The sequence below is a fragment of the Spinacia oleracea genome, unplaced genomic scaffold, assembly GCF_020520425.1.
Source record: "Spinacia oleracea cultivar Varoflay unplaced genomic scaffold, BTI_SOV_V1 SOVchr0_072, whole genome shotgun sequence".
Classification (NCBI taxonomy): domain Eukaryota; kingdom Viridiplantae; phylum Streptophyta; class Magnoliopsida; order Caryophyllales; family Amaranthaceae; genus Spinacia; species Spinacia oleracea.
In genome coordinates this window covers 29,019-38,937 of record NW_026614400.1, presented here as the reverse complement: position 1 = coordinate 38,937, position 9,919 = coordinate 29,019, and the positions used below count along the sequence as shown (strand labels likewise).

Below are 9,919 nucleotides of genomic sequence, written 5' to 3'. Positions count from 1 at the left end.
TTGACTTGTTGCAGCGTACAAATTCGTGTACGCTGCAAAAGACCCCACCTGTTGCAGGGTACATCTATTTGTACGCTGCAACAAGTCTAAAATTTTGCCAAAATTTACACCCTTGTTGCAGCGTACATATATATATGTACGCTGCAACAAAACACTTTTGACGGGAAAATTTTAATCTTATTTAGGGATGATTGCCTAGCACTAAATATAGGAACCTGTCACAACAATAATAATATCGCAACCTGTATAACAATTATAAAAACAATAACTGGTGTTTTGTATATTATATATCCCAAAACAAAGTGCATGTAGTACATTTAAATATATGTGTTCCAATTTCAACGTACGCATACATTTTAATATAAAAGATTGTTCTATAACATCTAAGCCAACTCGATCAAACGCGCTCAGGCCAATAATAAATACTTGCAGGTAAAAAACTTATCCCATTGCTCACGAACCACATCAATTTCCTCACTACAATAAGGCGCATTCCTCGGAGTATAGACCTTCAAAAACAAAATTTTGATGGGAGCATTAGATTAAATGTCATTTTAGTCTAAATATGACCTATAACGACCCAATGAGCCTTAAATGTGCATAATTATTTTGTAACGAGTATTGAAAACTTTAAAACTAAGCATATTAATCATGTAATAAGTTTGAAATGAGTCCTTAGGTTCTTTAGTTCAAAGTGGGGAACGAAAATGTTAGTTTAGTCTAAATATGACCTATCATGACCCAATGAACCTTATATGTGTGTAAATAGATTGGAAGGAGTCTTGGAAACTTAAAACTAAGCATATTATTCATTTAAAGGGTTTTAAAACGAGTCTTTAGGTTCCTTAGTTCAAAGTTGGGGGCGAAAATGTCTCATTTTAGCCTAAATATGACCAATACAACCAAACAAGTCTCAAATGTGCATAAACCGATTGGATTGAATCTTGGAAACTTAAAACTAATCATATTAATCATGTAATAAGTTGGAAGTGAGTCCTTAGGTTCGTTAGTTCAAATTGGGAGCGAAAATGTCATTTTAGCCTAAATATGACATATAATGGCCAAACAAGTCTCAAATGTGCATAAATAGATTGGATTGAGTCTTGGAAAGCTAAAACTAATCATATAAATCTTTTAATAATTTTCAAATGAGTTCTTAGGTTCGTTAATTCAAAGTTGGGAGCGAAAATGTCATTTTATCCTAAATATGACCTATAATGGCAAAAAAAAGGCTCAAATGTGCATAAATAGATTGGAATGATTCTTGGAAAGTTAAAACTAATCATATGAATCATTTAATAAGTTTGAAATGAGTTCTTAAGTTCGTTAGTTCAAAGTTGTGAGCGAAAATGTCATTTTAGCCTAAATATCACCTATAACGGCCAAACAAGTCTCAAATGTGCATAAATAGATTGGATTGAGTCTTGGAAAGTTAACACTAATCATATGAATCATGTAGTAAGTTTGAAATGAGTTTTTATGTTCGTTAGTTCAAAGTTGGGAGCGAAAATGCCTCATTTTAGCCTAAATATGACCTATAACGACCAAACAAGTCTCAAATGTGCATAAATCGATTGGATTGAATCATGGAAACATAAAACTAATCATATTAATCATATAATAAGTTGGAAGTGAGTCCTTAGGTTCGTTAGTTCAAAGTTGGGAGCGAAAATGTCATTTTAGCCTAAATATGACCTATAATGGCCAACCAAGTCTCAAATGTGTATAAATAGATTGGATTGAGTCTTGGAAAGTTAAAACTAATCATATAAATCATATAGTAAGTTTGAAATGAGTTTTTAGGTTCATTAGTTCAAAGTTGGGAGCGAAAATGTCATTTTAGCCTAAATATGACCTATAATGGCCAAACAAGTCTCAAATGTGTATAAATAAATTGGATTGTGTCTTGAAAAGTTAAAACTAATCATATAAATCATGTAGTAAGTTTGAAATGAGTTCTTAGGTTTGTTAGTTCAAAGTTGGGAGCGAAAATGTCATTTTAGCCTAAATATGACATATAATGGCCAAACAAGTCACAAATGTGCATAAATAGATTGGATTGAGCCTTGGAAAGTTAAAACTAATCATATGAATCATGTAGTAAGTTTGAAATGAGTTCTTAGGTTCGTTAGTTCAAAGTTAGGAGCAAAAATGTCATTTTAGCCTAAATATGACCTATAATGACCCAATGAGCCTTAAATGTGCATAAATAGATTGGAATGAGTATTGAAAACTTAAAACTAAGCATATTAATCATGTATTAAGTTTGAAATGGGCCCTTAGGTTCTTTAGTTCAAAGTTAGGACCGAAAATGTTATTTTAGTCTTGTTTGATCGTTATATGTCATATTTTGACTTAAATAGTCGTTTTCGCTCCCAATTCTCAACTAATTAACCAAAATAGGTATTTTAAACCATTCATATGTTTGATATACTTAGTATTAGGTTGACAATACTCATTATCACATACTTTGGTCATGTTATGCACATTTAAACCTCGTTTGACTAAAATGGCCGTTTTCTCTCCCAACTCTCAACTAATGAACTTAGTTTTATGTTTCTAAGACTCATTCTCCCCTACTTCTAAGTAGGCAAAACAATTTTGAAATTAGTCACATCACATATAGAATCCAAAATGTCGATAAGCGAGCAGTACACTAAACCACATCGCCCGGTGATTTAAACACATGGATTCATTAGTGGGTCTCGTGATTGAGCAACATAACTTCATTTATCTCGTTAAATTCAATGCTCTTCTCTTCCCATTTTTACTTCTCATGAACTACAAGCCAAAACTCTACTTCCATCAACAAAAGAGGCAAACTGATGACAGATTACTAGTCAGTGACAACATAGGTGGGATGTCAGGACTTGTTATCTTACTCTAGCTAGACACTTGACCCTTAATTTGGTTTGCTATTAATACCGCGTAATCCAACCAACTTGCTAATACTCTATATCAATGCAGCAATCCAAAATGGGGTGAAAACCGTGAAAACAATAGCACATTAATACCATAAATGGTATAGAAATCCATATAGTCTTATACTCTATATCGATGTTTCTGATTCCAGATAATAAAAATAAAACAAATTCATCACCTACATTGAATCTACAGATGAAATAGAGGTTATAATAAAGTAATGGTTGGTACCTGAAGTTTACTGATAACTTCTTGTTGTTCTCTTTCTCGCCTCGAAGCAGCATCTGATGCTCGTTTTAATTCTTCTTCAGACTCGGACTGAACCCTTTGTATTGAAGCTTTCAGATCTGCAGCAGCCTTTTCTCTCTCTTCTCTTCTTTGGTCACGCTCTTCATCTAGCTATGTTTTCAGTTCAGCTATAGATGCCTTCTGGCTGCAACAAGCAAACCATAAAAAGGTTACTTTCTGTCTTGGACAATTACTCATTTACACAGAATTGCTTAGCCTTGCTTTAGACTACAATCAACAAATTCTTCTTGCAGCAGGAGAAAATAGGAAGAGAAAGAAAAGGAGATAAAAAGAAGTTTCCCCTTGTACCTTTTCTTTGTCTAGATCTTTCCTCATTCTTCTCGTTTCACTTTCAAGTTCTTCCATTCGCTAAATAAGAAGTGCAAAAGGGAAACTAATCAGCTATGGAAAAGAAAATGTCATCTCATACACAAACAGGGACAACACCACTGCGGTCAGCACGATTCTTTGCCTTCATGTCATCAGTGACCTTTCTCGGGACTAGGAATGAAAAAAGTATGGTCACGAAAAAATTAACCGAATAATAGAAGGATTTTGAGGGGAAAAACGATAGACATCCCAACCTTTGGTTTTGAAGAGGAAGGTTTAGATCCGAGAAGAAAGGAGCAGGAGGTGGTGGGGGTGTTGCAGGAGCAGCTGGTGCAGGGGATTTAGGCGCAGCAGAGACAATAGCTTTGCTACAGAAACTCCACAGTGGTCCAAGTGGATAGAAACTCTTAACATAATCCCTCAAACCTGGTAAGTAGAGCTCCTTCAAAGCCTTGGCCCACTCCACGTGATTAAGATCCTTATTTCTGTACTCAACCAGAACCTGAGTAATTAAGAACAATGAACAATCCGAACAATCAGAAAATCCATATCAAGTACTTTTGTACAGTACAAAGCCGCAAAATTTTAAATTACAACAGTATGCGTGATGGCAAACCATCTTCTGAAGAACATCAGAGGGCCAAAAACGAACTGACAAAATAATTCTTTCTAAATTCATCCAAAAATAGTTGTTTGTTGACTGTAAGCATATCTGACTCTTTAGATACTTGCATTAATTTTATATCATTCAAAAAGAGTTTCCAAGCAATACTTTGTTGCAATAAAATTCAGCAATTTGCCAACTTTTTGCACTAGGCATACTCATACCTAGCAAGAAGAGATGTCTTAGAAAACCCAGAAAAGGAATGATGGGATTGAAAAATTCAGCATTTGAAAGTTCAGAGTAAAATACATACCACAATCTTTGCCTGAATAAGCAATCTATGCCAAAGCTGCAAGGTTGTCAGAAACAGATTTCTGATGGTTGAAGAAATCAGACCCCCTCCCCTCCGTCAAGGCATTATGCACGCGTCAATTACTTGGGAGCAAATAGATGAGAAATTATGTACGCATCAATTACTTGGGAGCAAAAAAATGAAACGTCAGTTACATAAGTACATGGATTAGAAATCAGATGCCCAAAGCTTTTACACTAATATTTATTTAAATCAGATGCCCAAAGCTATTTCCCATGTTTTTCAGTTAGCCTCAGCCATCGACAAGAGATGGGTATCTATCCAAACATGGTTTAAATATATCCATATATCCAAGACGAACGTGCGGGAAAATATTTCAGAACATACAAAGCTTCAAAGATGTCAACTCAAGCGGAAAAAAAGTACAATAAATCAAAACAGGTCTGGTATTACATACCTCAAGCTTAAAACACCAAGACTGCTCTGCAACAAGCTGACTGCGTACAGATTAGAGCTCCTACAGCACAAGGTTTTCAATTAAAAAATGAAATAAAACATAGAGTGAACCCCGTGTCTGAAGTATCATGCTAAAAATTTAAAAAGGTCTTGAAGATTCGTTGCACGAGGTTCAAATATATTATTTTCCTGTACACAATTACCATGACATGGATTTTAAATCATATACCAAGAACCAAAAATAAAATCTTCTTATACCAAAAACCAAAAACAACAGCTTATTTCATCTACATTTATGATTTAAATTGAGATGATTTTCAACCTCAGTGAATCCCAAAGTTATAACAAGGACACGGCAGATACGTTTACATCTAAGATTTCAGGATATTGCATACAAATAAAAAGATTTTCATAATTGAATATGTCAGTTGATGCTAAACTAACTAACCTCAGGCAACCAGTGTTAGTTTTAAAACTTTTAAATTAAAATCACTTGATGTCAACCATTGTTCTTCCAACAAATGCATCAAGTTACAATGTGACTCAATATGAGTATATCGATCTCAAGCTCTTGACCCTAGGAGATCTAATTGCATAAAAAGTTACGGAGTAAATGAAAAGACTGATGTTGAATCTCTGTTTCTACTACCCTTTAAATGGTCAGCCTCGACATGATCTGTTTCCCAACTGCAACAGAGACTAACTCAGTAAAAAAAAAACACACACCTTTTTCTTTCTAGTTAAAACCTCATAACAAGCTCGGAAACCCGCAAATATAACCAGCAAGTCATAAGCATATGCATTAAGAAGGAATAATTTACATAAAGAAATCACATATTACAAGCAATTCAAGTACATTAGACAATCACTGATTCACTGAACCTCAGCAAAAACAGAAAACGCAAAAAAACTATCACCACATACTCAATTGAAGAAATTCTTACCTTTCTCATAAATTCAGATAAACTAACAACAACTGCAGAACCAACACAGGTCTGCTTACAACCTAAACAACAAAGAAGCAAAAGAAGAACAAAACCAAATGCTAATAAGCAGTTATTTCTAAAACCCAAGCACTTGGCTCAAAGCACTTGAGTATTTTCTACTAGTGTATTATTTTCCTACTGAAATTGGACATTTTCACAATGGAATATATGACTTATAATCCCCATAATAAATCTACTAACCTGAAAGGCAATAGATACTCATAATCAGAATTAAACTTAGCAACCCTAGAATTGGCCCCATCAGCTCCAATCACAGCATCCACCTCCAATGTCCGCTTCTCACCAGCTGCCCCAGTCGCATCTAATGTCTTCGGCATATCCATCTTCGAGAACAACCCTAAAACGAATTGAACAAACCCTACAAACGAATTGATCGAACAAACAAATTGAACCCTAAAACCGAATTGAACAAACGAATTGAACAAACCCTAAAAACGAATTGAACAAAAGCACAGAACCCTAAAAACGAATTGAACAAACCCTAATTCTTAAAACAAAAATCAGATAAACGAATTGAACAAACCTAAAAGAGATGGGACAACGAAGAGAACTAGCCGCGGCGAGAAGGTTGACGGAGAACAGGATGCGAGCAACGAGAACTGAAACTTTGGGATGCGGTTTAGGTTTTTTATTTTTTGAGGAGACGACGCAGGGAAAGGTAAGGGAAGAAGAAGGGAGTTGAGCGCCAGAATTAAAATTTTGAGACGCGGCTTAATTTGTTATGAATTAGCTAGAGAATAATTTTGTTTCCCTGGTTATTGCAGGGGGCTTTAAATTGTACGCTGCAACAAAAACGGGCTATTGCAGGGGGCTTTTAAAATGTACGCTGCAATAAACTTTTTTGCAGGGAACAATTAAATTGTACGCTGCAACAACCCTTTAAAGGGTTTGACCCGCGTTGACCGATTGGTTGTTGAAGCGTATTAATACATGTACGCTGCAACAAGGGGGCTGCAACAGGGGTTTTTTCTACTAGTGTATGTGTTTTGTTTAGTTATAAAGAATTTGTTGTGGTTTTTATATCGAATAGCCATACATAGTATAGACAGATCTACTAAGCGCCAAGGTTCTTTAAAATATTATTTCTATGATTTAATATAAAAGAGCGATGATAAAGGTCGTAAGTTGCGACAAATAACATGTATCGCAATCCTACGTGTCACTTTGTAATGGTACCACAAGGGTGCCACGTAAACCGCGACTCATCAAATTATGTGTACTATCTAACGCCATATTTTTACTATTAAAATATTAAAATAAGGTAATCCATAAAAAAAATAAGGAAATAATTTTTACAATGGTTATAGTAAATATGAAATTTGGTGCAACACTACCTTTAAGTTTGGTCGGATCTATTAAATAGGCGGTTGGTAAAATTTTAAATTTATTGGGGAAGTAGTCGGATTTTTACCGACTGTCATTTAGTCGCTACACATGGAAAAACAGTCGTTAATTTATTGACTGCTTTAGGAGAGGTCGGTAAATTTAAAAAATAACGAACGATTATAAATCAGTCGGTAAATTAACGACTGCTATTATATTGGTCGGTAAATTTTGTTTTACCAACTACTTTTTTGGCGGTCTGTAAATGTAGTCGGTAATCAAGCGATTTCTTGTAGTGTATGAAAGTTGGTGGAACACAACCTTTAAGTTTGGTGGTTTTGTGAACTGCTATCTTTTAAAAAGAAACTAGTTTTTGGTCCCGAGCGATGCTCCGGGTTACTACATTAATGACATTCACATTTTTTTTTTTTTTTTTTTTTTTGCAATAATAACATGAACACATATAATAGCTTAGTGGTAAAGACTTTATTGTTTAAACTCAAGGTTAAGGGTTCAAATCTTATGTAATTCATGTTTGATATTTTTTTTTTTAATGTATATGAAGATTACATGGAGCGAACCACCTATAAGAAGAGTGTCACGTGTCACATAAACTTTCTTTTAAACGCCTTTTAATATATAGTATAGATTTATATTTTACTATCTTATAAGTTTGGATTGTTTGACTATCATTACCATTTGACGTTTTTTAATTAATGTTTCTGTCTTTGAACTCCACTACAATGGTTATTTAATATGGCAAATGAAAAAAACAACAAATGAACAGAGATATTTTAAAGAATAGAAGAAATACACGACGGAAAACGTCAAATGGTAGTGTTAGTCAAATAAACCAAACTTATAAAGTAGTTAAATTTAAAAAAGTTTTTATAAGGTAGCTATTCACAAAACCACAAAACTTAAAGGTCACTACGAGTGTAAAGAGGGTGCTAGAGAAAACTATTGATTTTGGGTCCACACTAATATTATTGTTGACCAGGCCCACGCAAGAATAATCCACAATTTTGGGTGCGTTCTGTTCACCTTAGAAAAGTAAGTTTCAGGTCCAATAAGTTCAGATAATTTCAGAGAAGTTCCAATAAGTTCCAATAAGTTCATATAAGTTCCAATAAGTTCCAATAAGTTTCAATATTAATAATAATAATACGTAGTATTATTATTTTATTATTATTAATATTATAATTTTTATTATAATTAATAATAATTATAATAATAAGTATTATTATTATTTATTATTTATTATTATTTATTATTTATTATTATTTATTATTTATTATTTATTATTTATTATTTATTATTTATTATTTATTATTTATTATTTATTATTTATTATTTATTATTTATTATTTATTATTTATTATTTATTATTTATTATTTATTATTTATTATTTATTATTTATTATTTATTATTTATTATTTATTATTATTATTTATTATTTTTTATTATTATTTATTATTTATTATTTATTATTTATTATTTATTATTTATTATTTATTATTTATTATTTATTATTTATTATTTATTATTTATTATTTATTATTTATTATTTATTACGTAGTATTTATTATTTATTATTTATTATTTATTATTTATTATTTATTATTTATTATTTATTATTTATTATTATTGTTTTTATTTATTATTTATTATTATTGTTTTTATTTATTATTTATTATTTATTACTTATTATTTATTACTTATTATTTATTATTCATTATTCATTATTTATTATTTTTATTATTATAATTGTTATTATTGTTAATATTATTAATAATAAGTTCCAATAAGTTTCATTAAGTTCCAATAGGTTCAGATAATTCAGATAAGTTCAGATTAAATAAATTCAGATAAGTTTAGGTCAAATTAGTTGAATAGAACACACTCTTTATATTTACTTGTATGAGATTGAACATTTTATTTACTCCGTCCCTAGAAACCCAAATGTCATTTTGATCCATCCCTAAAATAACTATACCTTACTAATCTTCGAATACTGCACTTCGTTAATCTTCTTCTTCCCCTCGGATTATATGCTGATTTTCTGAAGAAAATATTCGAAATTGTCAGTTATCACCAATTCCGAGGTTGCAGTCATGTAATTAATTGAGAAAGATTTGCCCACACAATTTTTTGGACATATTGTACATAATTAATTAATTGTCAATTGTCATTAACAGATTTTATTTTATTTATTTTCTGTTGTCAACAAAATAAATCGACTTTTTTTTGGGCTGCTACGGATTATAAGAGCAACTCCAATGGTGTGCTACAAGGGGATATAACTAATTTTGCCACATCATATTTCTAGCTACAATTAATTTAAGCTATAAATTTTCTCATTAGTGGGCTACAATCCCTTGTAGCTCCCTATAATATTTAATTCATATCTTTCTCCTTTTATTTTTTGAGCTACCTGCCCAAAATAGCTACAATGTTTTAGTAGCTGCTAGACAACTAGTTAAGTAGTTGTACATGTTAAACATAATTTCTAAATGCCGAAAATAATTTATTTATATAAATAAAAAGTCGATTTTACCTTTGTTTTTTATTTCTTAAAAGATCCTCTTTCATTCACCTCCTTCGGTCCTTCCTCCACCATCTCTAATATATTCTATATTATTCAGTCTTCATTTTCGCAAAATTCAACTATCTAT

The 9,919-nt window shown here is 31.9% G+C and overlaps 1 long non-coding RNA gene and 1 pseudogene across 1 annotated transcript; both read right to left on the bottom strand.

Moving 5' to 3' along the window:
- Positions 1-253: 253 nt before the first annotated feature.
- LOC130465149 (uncharacterized) lies at positions 254-3,601 on the bottom strand. The gene is made up of 3 exons (XR_008925441.1): positions 3,520-3,601; positions 3,154-3,355; positions 254-509 (listed from the first exon to the last, which is right to left on the bottom strand). It is a non-coding gene; the product is annotated as an uncharacterized lncRNA (long non-coding RNA).
- Positions 3,602-3,634: 33 nt separating this feature from the next.
- Positions 3,635-5,124, bottom strand: LOC130465150 (cyclase-associated protein 1-like; annotated as a pseudogene).
- Between the last annotated feature and the right edge of the window lie 4,795 nt (positions 5,125-9,919).